The 26,535-nt window shown below is 39.8% G+C and overlaps 1 protein-coding gene across 5 annotated transcripts in view; it reads right to left on the bottom strand.

The window, feature by feature from the left end:
- The window catches only part of MPPED2 (metallophosphoesterase domain containing 2), a 206,634-nt gene that overhangs the window by 76,852 nt on the left and 103,247 nt on the right, over positions 1 to 26,535 (bottom strand). The window lies entirely within an intron of this gene.

Genomic DNA, 26,535 nt, shown 5'->3' with positions numbered 1-26,535 from the left:
TGCTACAGTGTTTAGGGTCGATCTCTAGGGGAACCATGCGTTGCTGAGGACTGAACCTGGGCCTCTTCCAGTTTGCAAAGCACACTTACTAGCTCTTTGAGCCCTCTCCCTAGCCCTGTTTTGTTGTTAATGTTAACTCATGTTCTTGGACTAAGCCCAAATTCATATTAACCTTTCTATAATTATCTGGCTTTGATAATGCAAATATTTTATAAAGTTATGATAGTTTAGGTGTTCTATTATTATGTCATATTATGATGTCATTTTGTAGGTACTCTCTTTGTTAGATTTCAATATTTAAAATTTGGACCATAAAATGAATTGAAAAGTATTTCTTTACAAAAGAATCTGGGCAACCTTTCGATGTTTCTTCTTCAAGTAATTGATAAAATTTAATACTAAAGTCATCGAGGCCTGACATTTTTTTCTGTAGGGAGGGTTTGAAAATAAACTTAATTTTACTGTTATAGGACTTTTTAAGTTATATGTTTGCTTTGTGTTTTTTCTTTGTAAACTGAATTTTTAAAAAATTTTGTTTATCTAAGTTGTCAACTTTATTGGCATAAAGTGGTTCTCAATGTTCTCATGTATAATTTAATGTTTTGAAGATCTGTTATGTTACACCCGATTCCTGATGTTTCATTGCTGTTATTGCTGATTAATCTTTTCTTTTCTTTTTTTGATCACTAGAAATTCACAATTTCATTGATTTTTTCAAAGAATGAGTTTCAGCTTTGTTATACTGTTTTCCATTTCATTGTTCTCTACACTTAACACTGCTAAACCCTTCATTCTCTTTACTTTGCTGTTGCTCAGCTTTTTCCCCCTAGACTCCTGAGATGGGACTAGACAATTAAGTAATTGGGTTTTTATTAATTATTAAAAATGGAACTAAATAATTGGTTTTAGCTACTTATTCTTTCCTAACATAATAAGCTCACTTTATCTGTATTTGATAAATAGTAATGTGCAGTATTTTCATCGTCAAGTAACTTGAAGCAATTTTTGTATTTGGGGAGTTCTTCCTTGAATCACTTAGGAGAATGTTGCTTAATTTTCAAGTATTTGGGGCTTTTGAAACCATCATCTTATTTAAACTTCTAGCCAAACTCCACTATGTTCAGAAAATACTCCCTGTATGATTTCAATACTTTTAACTTGACTGAACTTGCTTTATGGTTCAGCATCTGGTCTGCCTTGTGTTGTACTTGGAAACATTAGCTACCCTGCGGTTGTTGAGATTAGTGTTCTACTATCATCAATCAGGTCAGGGGAGTTAATAATTTCTTAATCAGATTCTCTGTGTTTCACTGTTTTGAGGGTGGAACTTAGTTTTATATCACTTAAAAAGAGGGATGTGTTAAAAACTGCTCTTTTTTTTCTTTGAAATTTGCAATTTCTTCTTTGAACATTCAATATTTGCTTCATGTACTCTGAAGGTCAATGTTGACCAACTGTGCCCTTCTCCACTCACTCCCAGAGACCCAAGTTTCCCTATGCAATCCTTCCCCTCCAACCTAATAACGTTTTTTTTTTTTAATTATTCCTTGTGGTGTGGGTTTGGCAAGCAATGCATTTTCTTTGATTTTCTTTACCTAGAAAAGTTAATTTGCTTTTCTTCTTCAAGGATATTTGAATTGCCTTACTCAACTCTGGGATCCTTAATTTTTTCCCCCTCAGGTCTTTGAAAAAGCTGTTGCACTACTTTCTGATCTTCATGGTTTCTGATGAAAAATATGATGGCATTTAATCCCTATATGAAATGTGCTATTCTTAATCTAGTTTCCTTAATTATTTTCTTATTGTCTTCGGTATTCAGCAATTTGACTATGATATTCTTGGGTATAGTTTTCTTAGTACTTTCCCTTTCTGAGGCCCACAGAGTTTCTACTTTATAAATGTCTGTCTTTTACTAAATTTGTGTATTTCAAGGGAATTACTTTTGAGTTTTTTTTTAATTCTCTCTCTTTTCCTCAGTGAGTCTCATTTTTACTTATCTATTATGCTTTTTATATTATCTGGTATAATATTTTATATTTTCACTCAGGGCACCCCAGAGAGGGGCGGGTGAGTGCCCTCCCAGCCCCAAGGGACCCAGCCCTAGCATCCAACCTCCAATACTCAACCACCGCCACACTCCAAGCTGCTTTCCACATGCTTGGGCTGAGCCTCACATATGAGTGAACATATTCCTGTACACATAAGACACTTCCTACCCATTTTTCATAATTACCACACCATATTTGATGGGGTTCAGACATAAGACAACAAATCACAGAGAGCACGGTCCTCCTGTTGTTCATTGATTTGCTCAAGCGGGCCCAGTATCATCTCCATCGTGAGACTTGTTGTTACTGTGTTTGGCATATCGAATACATCACGGGTAGCTTGCCAGGCTCTGCCGCGCGGGCAAGATACTCTCGGTAGCTTGCCGGGCTCTCCAAGAGGGGTGGAGGAATCGAAATCAGGTTGGCCATTCAGCCGCTTGTAAGGCAAATGCTCTACCGCTGTGCTATCGCTCCAGCCCAAATCACAGAGAAAAAAAAAATATATATATATATATATATATATATATATATATATATATATATATCTCGGAGAGCCTGGCAAGCTACCGAGAGTATCTCGCCCACATGGCAGAGCCTGGCAAGCTCCCCGTGGCATATTCGATATGCCAAAAACAGTAATGATAATGGATCTCATTCCTCTGACCCTGAAAGAACCTCCAATCTTTGGGAAAGACGAGTAAGGAGAGGCTGCTTAAATCTCAGGGCTGAGAAAAATCGAGATATTACTGGTGCCTGCTCGAGTAAATCAACAATCAACAGGACGACAGTGATGCAGTTATATTATCCAAAAGATCCAGAGGTTGGTAATTTTCAAGTATGTTCTCATGAAGGATAACACTGGTTTGTCCTTTCTGTCTTGTCACAGGGAGCTTAGGTTTATTGGGTTGCACCCATTCACTGTGTTCCCGAGGCACTCCCATTCCTCTGTGTTGATCTGTAACGTCTTTGTGCTCTGCTTTCCCAACTGGTAAATCACCTTTATCTCCTAATCAGACTCTGTTAACTTGTAAATATTGCTTTTCTCTTCTCCTTATGTCCTTTGCATAGTTTATTCAGACAAATATCTTTTTTGTATAGACACAGGAAAACAGTCAATGTTATGCTTTTATACCTTGGGGGTTAATTGGCTCCAACAATATTTGTTCCTGGGCATCTGTTTTCTTGACTTAAGACTCAGTTGCCCTTACTTCCTAGCATCCCAAAGGGCCAGGTCAAAGCACCATAATACTTGACTATAAGTTAAGAGATCCCGAGTCGCCACCCACAAACGGTCTCTCTGGCTCCTCATCAAGCTGCTTTATAGCCATGATCCCAGAGACTCAGGAACAAATCACGGAACCCAGCAGGTTTGGCAGAAATCCCTCCAGATTTAATTGTTAAAATTTTGGAATTTCAAAATCACGCAGTCACTACTGCAGCAGCATGACATCATATGTTTTTCATAACCAGCAACAAAAAAAAATTGTCTGCGATTGCCTTTTCGACAGATCTGAGTGTTGGGATAAAATCCCAAATAATAATGGTGTATCTGGGATGAAATATTGAATGAAATCAAAGTAGAGAGAGAGTAATGTGGAAATCATCTGCCCCACAGATAGGGGGAGGGTGTGGGATGGATGGTAGAGTGGGGTTTTGGGTGGTGGAAAACGGGCACTGGTGAAGCGACACGTGTTTCATCATTGTATGACTGAGATTTAAACCCAAAAGCTTCCTAACTGCTCTCATGGTGATTCAATAAATAAATTTATAAAAAAGAAAAAAAAAGTAAGGTGGAGTTCATGCCCAATTCAATCAGCCGAGTCAATGGCTGAATAAATAGCAATACTCCTACATTGAAAAAAAAAAGCACAGTCATAAACAAATTCTGTCATGATCCAAAAAGTAACAACTGGATTAGGACCCTGCTAGTATTAGGAAAGATTAATCTGGCCTGAGCACTGTAGTTTAGCATCTATAGCGAGATGTCCCCAGTAGAGCCTCCTACAAGCTTAATGTATCTCTTACTGCATCCATACAAAATAACTAATATTAAGAAGTAGAATCAAGATGAATGTTTAAATGGTTAATGGGCTAAGGAAAGGAGAAAAACCCCTTGGTAGTATTTCAACCTTGAGCAAGCTCTCCTGGTTGCAGGTGATCAGGAGCTATGTGGATGATTGTGCTACCTAACCTAGGTGAGTCTGCTACCCCCAGTGCTAGGAGGTTGAGAGAGACAGAGAGAGAGAGAGAGAGAGAGAGACCAAGGTGGTGAGTTAGAGAGACGAGGAAGAGAGACAGGAGGAACGAGAATGAGGGGCAGTTTGAGACTGGAATGAGGAGTTTAATGAGATTGGAACAGGCACGTGGGGAGAATGGAATAAATGACAACTGATTACTAACTGGCTTAGCCCTTGTTTCCTCCTTCGTTCGTCCATGGCATTGGCCATCCCAGGTGGGAAGACGGCGCGAGACCACCGAACACAGGTGGCGAGAGAGAGCTGTGGGATTCCTAGTCATTTGGTGAATACACATTCTCATTCTCTTTTTCAGGTTGCATAATTTCGATTAATCTACCATCCAATCCATTCACTCTTTTCCTTTGTCCATGTAGTGAATAATGTAATCAAGTATTACGGTTTTTCAGTTCTAAAATTTCACCTGGGTCATTATTTTTTATTTCACTTCTGATACTTCCTATCATTTTAACTATACTTTATATTTATCCTAATATAGCATAATTATAATAGCTGCCTTTAAAAGAAATCTTTGAGGACTGGAGTGATAAGTACAGAAGGTAGAGTGCTTGCCTGGAACATAGCTGACCGAGTTCAATCCCTGGAACATTTTATTGGTTTCCCCATGAGTGCAGAACCCGGGGTAAACCCTGAGCACATACCCCGCCCCAACCAAATATCACTGTCACTGTCCTCCCGTTGTTCATCGATTTGCTCGAGCGGGCCCAGTAACATCTCCATTGGAGACTTTGTTGTTATTGTGTTTGGCATAACGAATACATCACGAGTAGCCGTGTGGGCGAGATACTCTCGGTAGCTTGCCGGGCTCTCCGAGAAGGACGGAGGAATCGAACTTGGGTCGGCCATGTTGGCTGCGTGCAAGGCAAACGCCCTGCCGCTGTGCTATCGCTCCAGCCCCCCCCCCCCCCAATATATATATACTTATTTCACATTTCCAATATCCCATTCATTTCCAAATTGACCTCTTTTGATTATCTTTTCCCTTGACTATGGGTGGCATGAATATTACTCTGATTACTTATATGTCAGAAACATTGTGTGTTTTCCCCTGATGAACACGGATGCAAAGATCCTCAACAAAATATTAGCAAAATAAACCTAAAAATATGTCAAAGAAACATAGACCATGACCAAGTAGGATTCATCACGAGGTACATGGATGGTTAATATTTGCAATTTACACATAATAATCCCGGCAAGCTACCGAGAGTATTCGATATGCCAGACACAGTAACAACAAAAGTCTCCAATGGAGACGTTACTGGGCCCGCTCGAGCAAATCGACGATCAACGGGAGGGCCTTTACCTTTACCTACTACTACTACTACACATAATACATCACATCAATAAAAGGGGAAAAAGGCATGTGATCATATGAATAAATGCAAAAATAGTATTCAAAAAGATACAATACCCATTCATGATAAAAATTCTTAAAAAAACTGAATTTAATAGAACTTTCCTCAACAGAGTTAAAAGCCACTTACCACAAATTCACAGCAATTACCATATTCAATGGTAAAAAACTGAAAACTTTTCCTCTAAGATCAGACATGAGACAAATTTCCCCATTCTCACCACTACTATTCCACAGTATTGGAAGTCCATGTCATAGGAAGAAAGAGATAGTAAGGGCCTCCATATATAAAAAGAAGTCAAACTCTTGTTATTTGTGGATGACATGAAACTGTACTTAGAAAACCCTAAAAACCTCCAAAAAAATACTAGAAGCAACAGACTTGCACAGTAAAGTGGCAGGCAACAAAAATCAATGTGCAGAAATCCATGGCTTTCCTAAGATATAATAATAAAATTTTATGATATACTATGTAATAATTTTATTATAGTAACACAGTAGGGAGAGAGAAATTTAAAAACAACAGCATCCAAAACTATGCCTCAGAAAATCAAGTACTTGTGAATCAACTTAACAAAAGAGGTGAAATATGTATATATACAAAGAAAACTAAAACAAAACTGAAAGAAACAAAAGCAGGAGGAAATGGAAATATATCCTGTAAGTTTTACTGGACATTGCTAAACCATGCAAATGACACAAAGGAAAGAGAAAAGTAATATAGGCTAATTAGCGCTTGATGGAATAGGGTGTGCCTCAGGAGCACTGTTGTGGAAGTAACTCAATAAACCTAAGCTCACTGTGGGAGGAGCAAAGACAACCTAGCGTAATCCAACATCCCCTGTTCATGGAATAGAAGGATTAACATTATCAAAATGGCAATCTTGCCCAAATTATTATAATGTCCCTATGAAAATTCCATGACTTTTTAGAAGACATAGACCAAATGCTGTTGAAATTTATATGGAGTATAATAAACCCCCCTTCTCAGTCCTGAATAGCCAAAGAGATTTTAGAACAACAAAAAAAAGAAGATGAAAGGTTTCTCTTTCCCCAATTCAAACTGTACTATATAAGCATTGTAGCACTATCCTGTAGCACTGTCCTCCCATTGTTCATTGATTTGTTCGTACAGGCACCAGTAACATCTCCATTGTGAGACTTGATGTTACTGTTTTTGACATCGCAAATACGCCACGGGGAGCTTGCCAGGCTAAACGACAGGTATAGAATCTGGGTCGGCTGCTTGCAAGGCTAACGTTCTACCTGCTGTGCTATCACTCCAGCCCTGCTACAGTAGGCAGGCGTCAGTCTCATAATCTGAAGATCCTGTACTTCATAAAGCTGTAGTAATCAAAAACAGTGTGGTATTGCAATAAGGATAGACTCTCAGACTAATGGTATAGGATTTAGACTCCAGAGACAGATACTCAGGGATGTGGAATGGTTTACTCTCAATAAAGGAGCAATATATATGAAGTGGAGCAAGGAAAACTTCAAAAGATGGTGTTGAATAGACTGGTCAGTCACGTACAAAAGTTAATTCAGATGCCTTTCAAACACATTACACAAAAATCCAATCAAAATGGATTAAAGACCCTTTTCTGACCTGATTCCTGAGGAAAAACACAGGCAGATCACTCTGACAATCAAACTATAGGTAACTTCAGGATTTCGATGCCATTGGTCAGCAAATGAGAGCAAAACAAATGGGAATAGATCAAGCTAAGCAGCTTGTGCACTGCAAAAGATACAATGACAAGACATCCTACAGATTGGGAGAAAAATATCTGCCCACTACTCATCTGATAAAACTTTAATAAGCAAAATATACAAAGCACTAGAAGAACTTTACAAAGAAAATACAATTAACACCCTCCAAAAATGCAGTCAGAGGGAAAAAATGAATAGAAATTTCCTGAAAGAAGATATATGATGGCTAAAAGATCTCTGAAAAATGCTATGTATCCCTTATCATCAGTAAAATGCAAATCAAAACGAGGTATCATCTCAGACCAGTGAGCCTGCCACATCACAAAGAACAAAAACAACCGGTGCTTGTGTGGTTATGAGGAAAACTAGTAGGAATGCCAATTACTTCAGATCTCTTGGAAAACATTATGAATGCTTTTCTAAAACTACAAATTGAGCTTCCATATGATCCTACAACTCACTTCTAGGCATCTATCCCAAGGGCCCAAAAATGCTCTTCAGAAAAGACATTTGTACTCTATGTTCACTGCAGCACTATTCATAACAGCCAAAACAAACCAAGTGTCTAAGAACAGGTTAATAAAGAAACTTATACATCCACAACACTATTCAGCTGAAAGATCAAATTATGAAATGTGGAGAGAGTGTATCATGATCTCCGGCATGATCACGATACACTCCAAATCCATCCATGTAGTAGCGCACTTCATAATTTGATCTTTTAGCTACTGAAAGTAACCTGCCCACATGGCAGAGCCTGGCAAGCTACCTGTGACGTATTTGATATGCCAAATACAGTGACAACAAGTCTCACAATGGAGACATTACTGGGCCCACTTGAGCAAATTGATGGACAATGAGAGGACAGTGCTACAGTGCAGTGCTACAGAATCATGCTAAGTGAAGTTAGACAGGAGAGGGACAAACACAGAATGTGGGATAGAAGAAAGCAAAGTAGGGTGGGCTGGATCGATAGCACAGTGGGTAAGGCATTTGCCTGGGATGCGGCCGACCCAGGTTCGATTCCCAGCATCCTATATGGACCCCAGTGCACAGCCAGGAGTAATTTCTGAGTGCAGAGACAGGAGTAACCCCTGAGCATCGCTGGATGTGACCCAAAAAGAAAAAAAATGAAAGCAAAGTAAGGGTAAAACAAATACCAAAAGGCAACAGAAACTGAGGACTGGGTTTTTAGTAGAAAGCTTATCACAGCAGGGGAAGTAAAAGATGGGGGTGGGGTAAGGGGTGAATACTTGGACAGCAGTGGAGGGAGGGAAGTGGAAAATCTAGTGGAGAATGTGGTGCTGAAATATGCTATATATGAAATCCTGTCATTAACAGTATAGTTACCATGGTGCCTAAAGCAATTTTTTAATTGCATATTTTGAGTGCTGTGAAGACAGAATTTTGTTATATCTCTTGGAAAATTGTCCATGATCTATCTCAGCAAGCAATGACTAGGTTAAAATCAAACTCAAAAATGTGATGTCTGTCTGGACAAGTAGCTCAAAATCTCCTTTCAAACAACTTCCAATTTTGTTCATGAATATGTGGCTCAGGAATTTGTGAGAGTCAAGGCCAACTTATACATGATATATATATATATGTATATATATATATATTTCTTCTTACTTCAATCTCTCTTTGCTAGAACTCTCCCATTCTCTGGCCACTCTTATTTTGGATTCTCTTAAAATGGTTCTTTCTGACCAAAAAAAAAAAGCATGATCTCTGTTGGAATTTTAGTCACTTCATTCTATAATTTCTACCATCAGGCAAGACCACAAAAGTGGTAAACCAGTGATGATAATGTGTTACAAATCAAGCACTCTGATTAACTTAATTCTGCCCATCTTAAAGGAACCTTGTTTCTAACTCCTGAAAGCCTCAATACCAAATAGATTTTGGGAAACTCTAGACACAAGGTCTAAGGAATGGCTTGGGATTTGTATGATTCATTTATAAGTAAAATTAACAAGATGTTCAAATTTAGGAATATCTGAGACACACAAGAACCAACCCCACGGGGTTAGCTATAAGTTTGAATGAAGTGGATAAGATGAAACTGTATATGTATGTGCTAATTCTTTGTTCACAATAGGTGTAGGCTGCCTGAACGAGACAGGAAAAAAATCCTAAAGGTTTAGCAGCAAGAAAATAAGAGACTGAATTTAACCATGCTACACCATTCACACTGCAAGAGAAAACTTCAGCTTGCATTAGTAAAAACATAGCCACATGTCAAGGACCGTGGGACAGTTTCCCAGAGGAGACTGGACAAAAAGGCGCTTGGGTTCTGGTATCCTTAACAAGGCTGAACAGAACACCAGGGAATATGCTGGAGGGAGGGAGATCACTCTGGCCAAAGGGGTGGAAAAAGTGATGCAACAGAAAACGTTTTCCCATCTCTAATTTTATGACTCTGTAAAGAGGAAGAAGTCAAGCCACTTCAAAATAAGATCACTGGAGACCTGGCTTGGAAGACTGTGTCTACTTTTAAAAAAAAGTTTATATTTATTTGGGGGAGAGGATGATGATACACGATGCCAAAATATACCTTTATCTATGGCTTCCTAGCAAATTTAGGGTAGAATGCTACATGAATACAGAGTCATTTCTTTGGAACTCGGAACATGAGGGGGAGAATCTAAATATAGTATCACTGCAAAGTAAAGGCCTTTTGTCCTGACAATCAAGAACTTGACAAATCATGTTTTATTTCGTAGAATATTTAAAAGAGCACAACAAATAGAAAGCTCTCTTCTACCTGTTTGTTATTTGCTTGGATTTTAAGGAGATTACACCCCGAAAGACAAAAATTCTACAGTTAAACCATACTGTTAGATTTCCTATTCTTTTTTCTTGCCTGATAATATTAATGATAGACTGCATATGTGTGGGGGGGAGGGAGGGTCTTTTTGTGCCTTTCACTGAAACAGGCTTAAAAATACATCTGAAAAGCTCAGCCTGGGATGAGGGAGGTACGTGGGATGAGATTCAGTGGTAGAGTACATAACTATTGACTGCCTGTGTGACACTGTGGGATTGATCCCCACAATCGCAACACTAACTAGATAAAAGAAAAGTAGGCCAAAGAGACAGTACTCGGTTAACACACTTGCCTTACATGTGGCCAACCCTCTATTGCAATAGTTTCCAGGAGTGATGGATTCCTGAGCACAGAGCCAGGGGTAAGCTCTGAGCACAACTGGGCATGGCCCACTCCCCAAAACAACAACAACAAAGAGAAAATAAAAACTATGCCTAATTAGAGTCCATTTTTAAAAAAAGAAATATGCTTTTTTTGCTGTCAAATGTCTATCTCGATGCAGCTGAACACAATGCTATATAGGTAAAATACAGCCTCTTTGGGAAAGTTAATCCTAATTATGTGGCATGCTAGAGAGGCACCCAAGTTTATGTCAGTAGCTGATTCTGATAAGATACACACCAAAGGAATCATGTCTGGACTGTTTCAATGGGGAGGGTGTTGGCATAATGTTGGTATTTAGCTGTGATCTGGAGGCCAGCAAAGGTCAGGTCGGACAAAGCAGGGCCTAATGAAGCTGTGAAGTTTCTGGTGGGGGAAAGAGCCACCAAGCCTTTCAAATTAACAGCTGAATCCTGAAACTTATTAGTGATTATAGATGTATCTTAAGCCTGAACCAGTAAAATAGCCTAGACTCTGGGCAAATGCACAAAGGAAGTACAATATATACAGAAATAAAGAACTAGAAACTATTAAATGTCTTCACAGTTTGACATTTTTATTTTTTCTTTCCTTTTATTTTTCCTTTCTTTTTTCTGTATTAATGACATGACTGCAGTGTGCTTACATTCCAATTTAGTCCAAAAATAATTACCACCATGACTAAAATAAGACTTTCATTTTTTTTTAATCAAAGAAGGTCTAGTCAGAAATTGCTTCTGCTAAGTTCTGTACAAGACATAATATACTCTTGTTAACTAACAAAACCAATAAATCAAGCTGAAGCACTTATTAAAGTATCTCACAGCACTAAATTTATCACTGATGACAAATTTAATTTGGGACTGACAGTTTGCTCCTTGCATATACTTCAGCAAATTTCATTTCTTTCTTCTTTCCTTCTTCTTCTTCTTCTTTTTTTTTTAAAGGGGGGTGGCTATTTCATAAGTCAGGAATGCTGAAAATTACTAGAAATTTTTTAGGGCTTTAAAAGATGGCTTTTGATAGCTGATTTTCCAATAGCTGCTAACTGGGAAAACTTAGACATTAAAATTCTTTTCCAGCATTGCTTCCTTTGCACATTAAGAGTTAGCAGAGATTTTTTTTAAATGGTGATAATGAGCATTTTATGAAGCGATTTATAATCATCATTCAGTTAACCCACACTCTATCACAAGTTAGGTCAGTGCTTGTCCCTTGATAATGAAGATAAGGAAATTGAGATAGTTTCCTCTAACAGGTAGAATAATTTTAATCTGTAGCAAGGTCATTCAACACAAGGGAGAATTGGAAGAGAAAAAAAAGCACGGAAATTCACAAAATTATGTTGGATCTTCATGATATAGCAAAAGAATAATATTTATGCTAAAGTATTGAAAAAGAATTACACCTCAAATTTCACATACACAAAATAGTTGTTCAAATACAATCTTTGCTCCACACCATTATGTAAGACTATGTCATATTAACCAAGCCTTATTTTCTGTTCTGGCCAACTGTACTCTAAAGTTTATGGTACAACAAACCCAGCTAAGGTAGACAAGTTTTACTTTTTACTAAGAATTTTTCCTCCTAAAATAGAGCTCTACCTCTCTACAGTTGCTTGCTCCTGTTGTTTTTTCCAATGATGCTCTTATGTCTTGACATTTACAGCATACAAAAATTTCTCTTCCTGGTCCTACTTAAGGCAAAGGAATAGCTTGAACCACAGCCTGAGCGCTGGAACAAAAGCATCCAAGTTGCCCTGTTCTGCAGCCTGATTAACAGAAACAAGCTCCCAGGGCTCATCACAAGTCGAGCCCTGTTTTACAGATTAATAGAACAAAGACACAGGAGAGGAAAGGAGGTGTCGGCACTGGAATACAAATAAGCACAGGGAAAGTAGGCACCTGGCTTTTTGCCTCTGAGGTCACATTCTGGAAAGGCAGATCCATGACCCAAGTTCCAGGGAGTCACCTTCAGGGCTGAGTATAAGGCAAAATTAGGAGACTGGGATTCTATCAGTCACCCCCATGCTGGTAGATCAATCAAGGTCCCACCTTCTTTGGAGTTTTTGACTTTATAAGAAAAGAGAATAATGCACGGTCTTGGGTACTAGTTTGGGGGAGTCTTGGGCTCTTAGTCAGCCCAAGCATAGCACTAGTTAGCTACTGCAGGCACTTGTACCTCCTGATATTTAGCAGTGTCCTGTCACACAGGTACCTTGTGCCATGTATGCATGGGTGCTGACGCACAAATAAGCAAGAACTGTATTGACAGTGACAGCATAATGTTAACTAAGAGTTCACTAACAGATTTCCTTGAGACACCTATTTTGCACTAATGTGGCCTTCTTTCCTCTTCCTTGTAAAAGCAATATTTAACCACTTTAAGAAGTTACAAAATCCCAGGAAAGCAGAATGAAAGGAGGACTTTCATAAGAGAAAATTGCTGTTATATCTGTGGTGTATTAGTTCTGAGTTTTCATTTTCCCTATATATTTTTACACATTTTTTATGGTGTTATGATCCCTCTGTATTTTTGGCTTTTGACATGGCTTTTGAAGTGCTTACTGTTAAATAAAAGAAGGAAAACATACTGCATTTGCTTTGTGATGTCTGAAGCTAATTCTTAAATGATGAATATATGAATTTTTATTGGAATTACAAAATCTTCACCCATGTGAGTATCTAGTTAACTAAAGAGAGTTTACACAGCTTGGGAAAATAATTTCTAAGAATTGCTATATCTACTTTTCTGTATAATTTCTATTCGTGAGAAATCTCTGCAATAACTATTTTACTTCCACATCCTCGCCCACTTTTTCTCCCCCTAACCTGACTTCTAGAAACCCAGAAAGACAGATGCTTTTTTGGTCTCCTTCTGAAGAATATTTGATTCAATGCACAAAGAGAATGGAATTCCTCTAGCATACCCTGATGCCACTTTATCAATAATCCAATTATCTGGTTTATTGGAATTCTTATCAAAGTAAAAACACATTCACAGTGCAAATCATAAATATCAACAGTTACAAAAGCTCAGAACTGATTTGAGAGCACTCTGAAGTCAGTTTGCAGGAATGTGCAGGCTTGCCAAGCTTCAAAAGTTCCCAAAGAAGTGATGGTACCTTTTCTCTCAGGCTTTTCAAGACTTCAAACTTGACAGAAGATAATTCACATAGCAGAGAATCTTCAAAACCAATACCTGTCTCAGTATCAGATTTTTTTTTCCTTTCAGAGTAATGCTCCTTGAATGGAGGAAGACACTCGGTAACCTGAAAATTTCTTCAGCTTTCATGGATTTACACGGCAGTTCTGAAGCTACTATTAGAGTCAGCAACCACACGCAATTTGCCTCCGGTAAGAGCTACTTAAAAGCAGAGAGGTCAGAGCGGGTGCTGTATGCACACACTTGGCTCCCCCCGTCCCTTTTTTTGCCTACATATTCTGCTGGACCAACAGTCAAATACCACTGCTGATGGGGTTATAACTGTTTAAAGGAGAGTCTGAGTTTGGATAAGAAAAGGAACTAGTCTTTATGCTCTTTCATCTGAAAAAATAAATAAAAGAAAGAAGGACTATTGGGGACCAGAGGCATCAGGATCATAGTATATAATCCTCATTCTCAAATACTTCCAACGTCTAAATGTGTTTAAATAATAGCACTGTCATCCCGTTGTTCACTGATTTGCTCGAGCGGCCACCAGTAATGTCTCCATTGTGAGACGTGTTATTATTGTTTTTGGCATATCGAATACACCACAGATAGCTTGTCGGGCTCTGCTGTGCAGGTGGGATACTCTTGGTAGCTTGCTGGGCTCTCTAAAAAGGGATGGAGGAATTGAACCCGGGTCAGCCACGTACAAGGCAAATGCCCTACCTGTGGTGCTATCGCTCCAAAAGCAAAACCCACAAATGAACCCTATGAGGTTCCCAAACCTATTTTTTTCACATTTCCCTTCTAAAGTCATAAACCAAAGAGAATTTAAAAAAGTGGGGGAGGGGACCAACCTGAGCTTAATAGTATATTTTCCAACTAGGTGTGCTAGCAAAAATGTCAAATTAGGATTTACCCTACTATCTTTTATTTTGTTCTGAAAAGATCAAAGGATGAAGATTTTTCCCACTGATTTCTGATTCAAAAGAAGAAAGGAGGCCCCAGTTATGACTAGTGATTTATGGACTGAACTTTAAAATCAAGAAATTCCCACTCCCAACCCCTCTCTAGTTTCTGTCTTGATGATCCTTTTGTGATTCTTTTGTAGAATGTAGATTCCAAGCTTCTGCTCATGAAGTCTCATGTGACATGAAAACAAATACATCACATTGCCGTCAGTGTTACAGCTATGATATAGCCATAATTTCAATATTACAGTAGCTTTAAAGGTAGTGAGAAAAAAGAAAAATCTCCCGGGATTAAGTCATGCAGGTATCAGAGACTCAGCTTAATGTACAATCATTTTGCGCGCTAAATGCCTAACTAATTCTAGGAGAGAACAGAACAACAATAACAAAAAGGTAACAATTCCGATCTTTTCTTTTGCTTTATGAACAGAGCACTTATTTTATATAAATTACAATGTTGATTTATACTGTTTGCATGAAATTTTAGCATCACTTCTAAATAATGCAATTTAAAGTTTCTGGAGCTGAAAGTTTTGGTCCTGAAAGATTCTAAATTATTCAATACAATCACCAGCAGTTTCAGAAGCTGCTATTGTGAAATATTTTACCCAAAAAAAATTGTCCTGAGGTCAGCTCTTGACCACCTACTCCTTTTGTCTTTTATTTTCTGCCTATAATGCGTTTATGTGTTTGCTTGTATTTACTTAGTGATTTTCTCTGCTGCCTTTACACTTTCTTATTGCAACTTTCATAGCTGATTAGTATGGGTCACAGTCACTATTTTAACACTTTAACCAAAGAGATGTTTTTTTAATAGAAGGGCAAAATAGTTCCATGTTCCTGCTCCTGAATTAAAGCAGATCTAAACTTCATCTTTTCTACTCTTTATTAAATGCATACACATTTCCTGAACTCAGGGGCTTTCATATTTCCCACTCATGACCTGTGTGACCGTATTTGATATGCCAAATACAGTAACAATAAGTCTCTTAGTGTTACTGGGCCCACTCGAGCAAATCAATGAACATCGGGAGGACAGTGACAGTGACAGTGACCTGTGTGAGCAATTTTCAAGGAACATTCCATATTTAATCTACAGTGACCATCTAAGATTAGTTTTATTTTTCCTCCATGAAAACATAGTAACAACCACTAAACATATACTAAAATGATACTCCGCGTATAGGTCAATTAAAATGCCTGACATATCTTCATTTAGAAGAAATCTATTCATGCTCCCTTGTCTTTTGACCAGATGCAACTAATTTGTGGGATGTTTTTCCTACAGTTTCTACTTATCCAAAGCATAAGCAGCTAGCTGCGAAAGAACCTGTACAAGTTTGTGTTTAGAACATGTCCTTCTTTCTTGCTTTCTCTTACACACACACACACACACACACACACACACACACACACACACTCTCCACATCTACAAACCACACATAAACAGGACTAACCATTTCCCTGTACTGAATTTCCTGTTCTCCCTTCTGCCCTGCTATACATATCATTTAAAAAGAAACAAAATGAAAACTAAAGATGGCAATAAAAAAAATACACAATTGTTATCATTCAGGAAAAAAAATAAATTTATTGAGTAGTTAATGAGTGGGCCCACTCGAGCAAATCAATGAACGACAGAAGGGCACTGCTATAGTACTACTGAATGTCAGAAATATAACATACACTTTCCTCCTTTAGCCCCAATGCCCCCACAAAAAAACCCTCAGAACAGTGAATATAAAACAGGTGGGGTGCCTTTCAGTGCTGTTGTATAGAAATTTTTGATTTGTTTTAGTTCTTTAAATTTTAATTTTATCATCTCCCAGATGAGGGTAATACTCTATTTCTTAATGCTAAAAAAAAAAAAAAAACCAAAAACATGCTAGCTATATTATAGTAGCACCGTAGCACTGTCCTCTCATTATTCATCAATTTGCTCTAGCTGGCCAAGTAACATCTCCATTGTGAGACTTATTGTTACTGTGTTTGGCATATCGAATATCTCACAGGTAGCTTGCCAGGCTTTGCCATGTGAGTGAAATACTCTCGGTAGCTTGCCAGGCTCTCCGAGAGGGGTGGAGAAATCGAACCCGGCTCGGCCGGGCTGGCAGCTTGCAAGGCAAATGCCCTACTGCTGTGCTATCGCTCCAGCCCATATGTGAAAGTGCATCACAGTAAGTAGAAATTGTTGGGATTTCTGACGAATCCAGAGGGTTCAAATTTTATTTGTTCAATTGTCTCCTTTTCAGACAAAAATTATTCTGAGTCAACTGCCCCCCCCCCAATCTACAAACAGTAAGCCCTCCCCTCCCCCCCCCACACACACACTCTGATTCTTTCAGCTCCCTGCCCTCCCTCAGGGGGAGGGCGAAAGATTCACTTTGGGAATACAGGTAGACCCATTTGAGAAATGCAACTAGGCTGGGAGCTGAAATAACTTGCTACACGCGATGAGGGAGTTCTAAATGATGAGCACAAGGCTCAGACTGACTCCTGATAACCACTCCAAAGTCAGCAGCCTCTATCCCTCCTTCATGCCTCCTTAAAGGCTGCAGCTATTTAAGCTGCGTCCAGCATTGGGAGCTGACCTGGTGTTCCTGCTGGGGAGGTCCTGCTGGAAGCCTGTTAACCTGGGGTGACAGATGGCTTAAGAAAAGACAAAATGCACTCAGCACAGTTTCCACTAAGGCTGCAATGTCAAGAGAGATGGCACTCTGTAAGCACACCAGGATTCAGCTTGTCCCCTCAATAGGCTTCCCATAGCTTCTAAGTGGGTGTCTGAGAGGATGAGAGACCGGTAGTCTTGCTGCCCCTTCATAGAGTCAGCTCAAAGGATAGGAGACATCTTTGCTGTGCAACCCAAAATACATCTCGTCTATGATGACAGAGGCTCAGTGATGGAACAACTTGAAAAGGCTTTGGACTCCTCAGAAGGGGCTGAACGGAGCATCTATGCAGCTTGGGTATTGTGGAAAAGGCGTCTGGGATGGAAGTCGCCACCTCCTAACTGAGTACTTTTCTTCCCACCTTATATTCTAAAGAATATAATCAGAAACCACCAGAAGGATTAAAGAAGCCACTGGTAGTCACTGGGATGAATTCATGAACACATCTGAGCTCTGAGCGTATACCGCAGGAAGATAAAGCAGCAGCAGCAATGGGACAGAACCAGGCAAACAAGGCTCACATTTGTCCAGGGACCCCTGTGGACCTGTGCAGTTGGATCTGGAGAATTTACATTATGCTTGCAGTTTCAAGGTATTAAATATGAAACCCATGTCTGTCAAATGACTTGAAACTAAATGGTATAGAATCTACATGACTGTAATTCAAGCCAAAGCGTTCAGTCACCAAAAGTCAACCATTAAGAGAATTCTTTGGCAACTTTTTCTTAATGTCCAAACAATTTCAGAGGGCGCACCTGGCCTGACTTCCTGTCAAACTCACACCCTATAAGGCCTGCTTCACAGCTTGAAGACACAGTCTCCCGATGTGAAAAGCATTTCTACAGTTATTCAGAGCCTGCAGCTACAGTATCCGAGACTCAAATGAGCAGTGGAGACTTTCTCAGAAAATCACTGTGTTCCAGTCAGGTTTGTACAAGGATTCCCATTTCTGGCCTGTACTTAGTCATGCTCACTGGGAGCAATGTTGTGCTCTCTTCTTCAGTGCTCAAGACGGCCCTAAATATGTTGAAAAAGCTCACAGAGGAGGACCAGCTTGGCTCCATTCTGCTCTCCCACCTTTATTCCCCTCTGCAAATGCATGGCTGTGCTTGGAAACATTTTCTTTCTGTTCACAACTGAGGATGATCTGTGTGTAAACCTTCAGTTCATCGTCAATCAGGACCCCTATAAATCATCACTGCCCTTCTTCATTCATTCATTTCACTCAGCAGATATAGACTGGGCATTCCCCAAGTGGATTCAGTTAGTTTAGGATATTGACAGAGAACAAGTCAACAGAACACCTTCCCTCCTGGAAGGTATCATCCATTTTAATAACTGTTCTTTATTGATGTCAGAGAGTACAGCAAGTAGGGTGCTAGCCTTGCACATGGTCAACCTGGGTTTGATCCCAGGCACCCCATATGGTCCTCCAAGCCTTCCAGAAGTGATTCCTGAGTGTAGAACCAGGAGTAACCCAGGAGCACCACAGAATGTGGCCCCGGAACAAAACAAATTAAATGTCCTTAAAAAAAATCTTTTTTCCCCCCTCTAATAGCAGCAATTCTGGGTGAAAAAGGAAAGAGAATTATCAGTGAAATGTGACAAAATGAAAGAAGAGCCAGCAGCCAATCACTGGTCACTTGTGTAGGACCAGGTCTTCAAGTCTTTTTCAGTGCACTGAATGAGGACCCATGCCAGCTTCTGCAGGAACACTTTGCCTGCACTTCCTTCGTGGGGCATATGCTTAAGGCTACTGCTTGAACTTGAATGGAGAAAAGTAAACCACCAGTTTTGAGTACTGACCTGCCTCTTGATACGGGAGCAAAGAAAATGGAAGTTGACACCTGGGAGCAGGAAAACCCACAGGAGTGATTCCAGTTTAGGACAGATCAAGAAATGAGGTTTTACCCCATTCAAAAGACGCTAGAGGTTTCCTTTGTTCAGTCCCTCAAGGTTCCCTACAAGCACCTCCCACTTCATGTTGAGAGTCCCTGAAGAGAATGGTCTGGGTTTCTTGATTCCCTTCTTGCCACCAGAGGGAAACAGCCAAATTTTCAAAGTGGCCACACTTCATATATCAAGGGACATCTGTGGTGAAGAGGGCAGCCTGGTCCAATCTCAAGGATTCAGCAAAGGAGGATTCGATTGATTCTAATCATGTCTCTTGCAAAGTAATTTGACACTTTGGGGCAAGTCACCTTCTCCATCAAAACCTTGGCTAACAACAACTAAGTGAGTAGCCCCTGTCATAAAAGCACTTGGAAAGAAAGAATGAAAGGGTGCTGCTCTTTGGTTCCTTTCTTTGACCATTTTAATTATGCAAACTTCTTCTTAACTACAATTATTTGTTGATATTTTCATAATTTATAAAATTGTTGTTGCACCCAAAAGAGGTAACACATGTGAAAGTCCTCTGGACACAATACACCATCCCAATCTATGTTTATTGTCCCTGATTGCCAGAGTGAGTCCGTGAGAGTAAACAATGACTTCATAGGAACCTTGCCCAACTCCCCTCACCCCCGAATTCCTCTATATAACAGCCACCAACACAGCAGCCTAAGGCACCACACCCCAGACACTAATGGTTGAGCTGGACAAAGGTGCAGCACCTTGAACATTGGATTCCATGCCCCACCTTGTGCAATGACCAACTTTTGAAATGGCATTTATGGATGAGAGTGAATGAGAGGTAGGAAGCAAAGAGACTCCTTTTGCGCTCGCCTTTTTTCAAACAAACAGAGCAGTTGTTAAACCAGAACAGAATCTGATCTCGGACTGCGTTCAGCGCAGTCAGCTGCATTCTGAAATAGGCAAAAATGTAAACAGAGCCTGTAATTCTAGAGCAGGGAACAGCCACAGGTTTCATAATGGGAGAGTCTATGGGCCCTGCGCCAAGAAAAATGAAATGTTAGCCTGGCCCTTTAAACACAATCATGTAAAAGCAGAGTGCATATTTGTTTAACACACACACACACACACATCCTTTTTTTGTGCTATTACCTTTTTGAACCCTCCTGAATAAAAGCCGGCATCTTTGAAAGTGCACTACTGACCAATATTGTTTGCATCATATTCTTTAGCATGAAAGAACATTACTGCTGGAGATATTTCTTCCTCTTCTTTTTTGTGGCCAAGTTAATTACAAAGTATGACTGTGAAAATAAAATAAATGAGCCCATTCCACCATCCCCATATCTGAATTCTATCATATGAGCTGCCAATTGGTTTTCTAATCCTCTCACTCAATATCTGCTGTTAATTTGTTTGCTGTTTCAAGAACTTGAAGACTGTCAGCAAAATACATGATGCATTACAAAACTTATAATTGGAAATAAAAACATCTGAAGCTTTTCTGGCAGGGTAAACATAAAGTCCCATTGCACTGATCAGAACCAGGAAATGTGAGCAACCTTGTAGCTATTTGTGTGCAAACACAATTATAATTGCGAGAGAACAGAATCCACACGCACCTCCCTCTTTGAAAATTGCTGGGGAAATTACATCTACATGAGTGAAGGAATTCATGACATTTCCACAGTTACCATCACAATCTGAAATGAAGGGAGAGCGGAGGGGGAAAAGAAACCTTGCTCCGACTTCCTTTGAAAATGTAACTCCATGGGCCTTCATTGGCTATTTCAGCCATTTTAGAGTTCCGCCGTTTAAATCTGATCAAATTTTCCTGCCACAGAAGTTAAGGCACTTCCTCCCCAGTTACTAAATCTGACAAATTACACCTGGGTCCACTCTAACGGTGAAAAAGTGTGCTCTTTGTTCCTGACCCCTTGGTCAGCAGAGAGATCAAATTTCTGGACATCGGAAAGCCCCACTCATATTCATTAAAAGCCACGGGAGACCAGCTCTGCATTTCTCTTCTTGAGGGAACAAGGAGCAGGCTGTGGCCGAACAATACAACCGCTCTGTCACATTCTTTCTGGGCATTTTCCTTTCTACAGCTGCCTGCTAACCAATTAGTACTTGAATTTCTTCCTACACACATCTTAGCATCAAAATAGTAATTGAAATAATAATGATAAAAGTTGATTATTGGGTGTTGGTTATTCCCAGTGATGCTCAAGGGCTACCCCTTAGCTTAGTCCTATGGAGTTTGTTAGGGTTAGTTCCCTGATGGTGATAGGAAACTGGGGAGAGCATGTGATGCTGGAAACCCAACCTGAATCTCCTGCATGCAAAGCTTGTGATCCTGCCATTTGAACCACTTCCATGACCAGAGTACTAATACTGAGTACTAATACTGAGCTTACCCAACCACTGCTTCCACTGAAATGCAGCCTACAACCAAAAAATCACTGACGATTATCAAATTCCACCTCCCTTCTTCCCCACCAGCCATACAATTAGTTACTACGAAGGCAGGTGTTTTGACAGGTTAGAATTTGCTCTCAGCTTTTGGAAAGAATCCTAGTTTTGAAGAATGATCATACAGAGGAAATGAGGTGCCATCATGGTGGCAGAGGATCAACACAGAGGATGCAGGAAATTCTTGAGCTGGCTTGCTGGGAGAGCAATATCTTGGAAGAAACACAGTCCTTTACTGTATCCCAAAGAAGAAGAGGAAAAACATGGCCATGCAAGCAAATCTGAGACTGAAGTGTTACTACCAAAGGTAACAATTCATCCTGTCTGTATCCTTTATTGCAGAGTGTTGGAAGCACAAAGTTCTAAAGCCATGCATACAGATGTCACAGAATCTGTCACACAATGCCTGGGTACCCAAAGAAACTTGTCAACTTTGGTCCTCTTTTGCCCGAAGCACCATTCCTTCACAAGCACAGCATCCCCCAACAACTGCTTCAGTCTAGGCCACTCAGTTTTCCCAGACCTATCAAACATTCTTCCTTGGAGCTCTAATTAACACCAGAGCATGTTCAGATTGCAACAACCATGAATAGATGGGGATGTGGTATACTGGTTTCCACAAACAAATTTCTGCTAAGTTGTAAACTGAGAAACAGTGCTTTCATTCTCCCTAGTCTGTGGAAGCTGGAAACTGTTGTGTTGCAAGTTATAAACATGTTGTAAAAGTGGACTAATATTCCCTTTCAGTAATGACATATAGCTGCAATCCATTATTTTTAAAATACATGCTATATTTTGATCAGATGGCTGTTACTTTTGAGAAATCTATGAGAGGGTGGTAATTCTTAGTTTCAAGATTTTTGCTTGATGTTCTGCTTTAAAAATCATTATCAGGGGCCAGAGAGATAGCACAGCAGGCAGGGTGCTTACTTTGCACATAGCCAAGATGGGTTTGATCCTTGGCATCCCATATGGTTCTGCCAGCACCACCAGAAGTGATCCCTGAATGCAGGGCCAGGAGTAAGTCCTGAGCACTTATTCCTTTTGGGTGTGGCCCAAAAACCAAATACCAAAAAATTAAAAAATTGAAATTAGATCACTACTAGTAGCAGCAAATAGAAACAATAATTATCTCCTCCAGAAAAATCACTGGAAAGCATGGAAATAAAACTTAGTCTATTCATGTTATTTTAGGTTTGGAATATCTATTGAGTTATTAAGCAGGCATTTAGCAATGGGTGATTTTCAGGGATTAAAAAATCATTTAATTTCTAAGAGGAGAAAAGTGGTAGCTCTGGAATCAATTTTCCCAAATATACTTAGAAAAGTTTAATAGTAAAAGGGATTTAAATTGCACAAGGTGCTAAAGTAATCAAGCATGCCTACGTATATGTGTAATCTTTAAGGATTTGAACCTGAAGATTATATATTCCAAGTTGACTATGTGAGCTGCTGATGAGAAAGATAAGGGTAGACCTGTTGGGTTTTACTTTACAAAGAAAAGTGATTTCCCTGAAGCCACACACTCACAATCAGCAAAGGCTGAACTAGGACTCAGTTTGCCCCTCAGGTTCCCAGTGCAGTAGACAAAGGTCTTAAGTGAAAACACCAACTCTGCAACAGTAGTGATGACTGATGCCTAGGAAAGGCTGATTTTATACCAGGAAGTCTCCTATGTGTTGTAGATATATTAACTCATTTATCCTCCTAGTAACCAAGTAAAGGAAGTGATTATATCTCCCCCTTGACAGGAGATAGTCAGAAAATCACCATAGGTCTGAGGGTTTCCTAAGCAGTAGAAATGGGAACATCTGATCTTTCTGCACAGAGATGCTCAATCAGGCATTCCTAAATCAACATCAGATTATCAGGAGTATTCTGGTGTTACAGATCATGGGGTGGGTCTGGCCATGATCACCCCTCAAGTGGAAACTGGGAAGCACACAACACAGGCCAATACTGTCCCAAACAAGGTTATTATTTTTCATGCTTGAGCATAATGGGAGAAGCCATGTGCCTCAGACTTGAGAAACTGCTTACTCTCATTTGCAGGGGTTCCACTTTAAGTTTCTCTCCCATCATGGAGAGAGTTGGGCTCATCATGGCTCACAGAGTTAGGGGCATCTCTGACATATGCCAGGTGTGGATTCATGCACTGATATGGGCCACACACTCATCAGTAGGTGCAGTCTCCACTCAGGTGTGATTTTAGTATTAAAATGAGAAAAAGGTAAGTGAAGGGTCAGACATGGGGTTCATATTGGCACAGGATGGTTTAGGACAGTTTTGTTCATCCAGTTTGTCTTTCTAACATTACCCTCCCTCTCTATTCTTCTGAGGTAAGTACTCCAAGGAACAGTTGGAGTGACAAGCACAGAATACTGAACCTTGTGGTTAAAATAGGGTAGAGTTGGAACAGTTTCTTTATTCTGAAGAATATTTTGCTCCAAGGTTCAACCTTTAATAGGAGACTTGGGATCAAGGGTCATCAACTGGCTACACTGAGAATATTGATTTTAATAAAGTATCTTCTAAAGTGAGAACCAAACTATTGATACCTCTAGAACACAGGATGAAACAAAAATTTCCTGTTCATCAGTCACTGCATTCTTGGTCAAGTACTCATAATCCCTAATGAGACAAATTCTGTTTCAATATTTCTTTCATTATAAGGAGGTTGGCAGGCAGGACATGGTTCAAACTGGGTGGTGATCCCAGCAAATTAAACATAACCACCATCTTCAGGGTGACATTTTAAAAGGCACCATCCTCTTCTCAATATCAAAATTAAGATTCTGAATAAGATCAACCCAGTTTAGACTCTGCCTAAAGTATGTATAACCACCATCCCAAAACAGATTCTATCCCTTCACATTTCAGATTTAAACTATTCTCATTTTATTTTTGTTAAATTTTATTTCTTGAGATGTTGAAAAAAATCTGCTTCAGGTCCCCAAATCCCTCCCTCATTCATCACAGTAGTAATATGATCAAGCCAAATCCTATCCTGAATAGAATCACAGCAGGGCAGGTAATGGCAGAAGCTAGTTTGCCTTCATCATTCCAGCCACTCTCATTGGTGGGAATCTCAAAAGTCTTGCAAATTCAGGAACAGACTTAAACATTCTAGCAACTCAGTCTTCAAAACTCATCTTAAGTTATTTCAAAGAAGGTCCTAATATCACACTGAATTTCTATGTGAGGGACTTTTCCCTAAATTACTGCCTAGCCATTAAAAAGTAGACTCTCTCTTCTGCCCTCTCATTTCTCCTAGAAATGCAAAGATTGACATCAAATCTTTTCAGATTCCAGTTTGGTAGGAATACTTTCTGCTGCTTATTCTCTTGCCCTTTGCCACATCTCATAAAGAAGTAGATAGGTGCTAATAAAATTGCATATAACCTCTGCTGAGTCTAACCACCAATGACCTCTGGGCCTCGGCCAGACTGTCCCCTACAGTCAGGCTCAAAATTAGGAAGCTACCACTGAATTCTCTGTTTGATTCTTAGGTAGTTGCTTCACCTTTCTCTACCTGAGTTTTCTCATCTGCCAGTGGGAGATACAATGGTGTCCATCTTATTAAAGTATTTTGAAGAAAATGTGATAATAGATGAAAGAACAAAGAAGACTAGAACAAGCATAAAGTTTACAATCCCTACCAGGTTTATTTTAAACAGAAATATACTTCCTATACTCACTCATCAGTATGGCTAGATACCAACTAGTCAAACTAGGAGGGGGGGAAAAAAGGACAAAATATTTCTACTGTCTGTTGTATAGATGACACAGCAACTATGGAATGGTGTGACAATCTGAACTCACTCTTCAACCCTGTCTGCCCCTCCTAAAACAGGACTGGAATTAAGTGAGTCAAGGTTAGTTCCAGAGTTCACAATAAACAATAAGGTAAGGTAAAGGCCCTCCTGTTGTTCGTCGATTTGCTCGAGCAGGCCCAGTAACATCTCCATCGGGAGACTTCGTTGTTACTGTGTTTGGCATATCGAATACGTCACGGGGAGCTTGCCAGGCTCTGCCGCGCGGGCGAGATACTCTCGGTCGCTTGCCGGGCTCTCCGAGAGGGGCGGAGGAATCGAACTCGGGTCGGCCATGTTGGCTGCGTGCAAGGCAAACGCCCTACCGCTGTGCTATTGCTCCAGCCCACAAACATATAATTACATGCCCAAAACTCCTCTAATCTCATCTAATTCCCCTTTGAAAGATTTAAAAAAATAATCCTAGTCTGGACACTAGGTGACTTGCTCAACTTTATCGAAACACTTAGTGCTAGAGCCAAGTCACGCTAAAGAATGAAGATCATTTTTACAAGCAAACTACAGGGATACTTCAAAATTTACCGTAAATCACTTAGTTTAATTCTCACAGCAATTCTCCGAAGTAGGTGTCAGTTTTACCATCTTAGAGACACAAAGATAAAGGCTCAGGCCCCGCAAAGCAATTTCTCCAAAACAAGAAAACTGAGCACCTACTGAGCACCAAGAGCAGGGGTTTCTTTTCTGGCCTAGGCCTACTCCAAGTCTCTGAAAATTCTACTTCTGAGTTCCCAGCAGTAACTCCCTGCCTACAAAGCAGACTTTTGCCTGGGAGGCTTAGAAAAATACAGACAAAACCCAATAATATGCAAGGTCCTCATTTCCATCCCAGGAGCCCTACAATGACCCAGGGCCCCTTACTTCACCTCTTCTGGGGGATGATTTCTCTGTGAAAAACAAACAGAAACTCCAGATTGTTGAGCTCTAATTCAGGAACCAAAATCATATGTCACTGGACCTAGAGGCGAAGGACTTTCAACTCCCATTTCTTCAGAGCTGGTCAGATGATGTGCTTATTTAGCA

Source organism: Sorex fumeus, unplaced genomic scaffold (genome assembly GCF_029834395.1).
Source record: "Sorex fumeus unplaced genomic scaffold, SorFum_2.1 ptg000007l, whole genome shotgun sequence".
Classification (NCBI taxonomy): domain Eukaryota; kingdom Metazoa; phylum Chordata; class Mammalia; order Eulipotyphla; family Soricidae; genus Sorex; species Sorex fumeus.
Note: the sequence above shows the minus strand (reverse complement) of the source record. Positions and strands in the feature narration are given on the sequence as shown.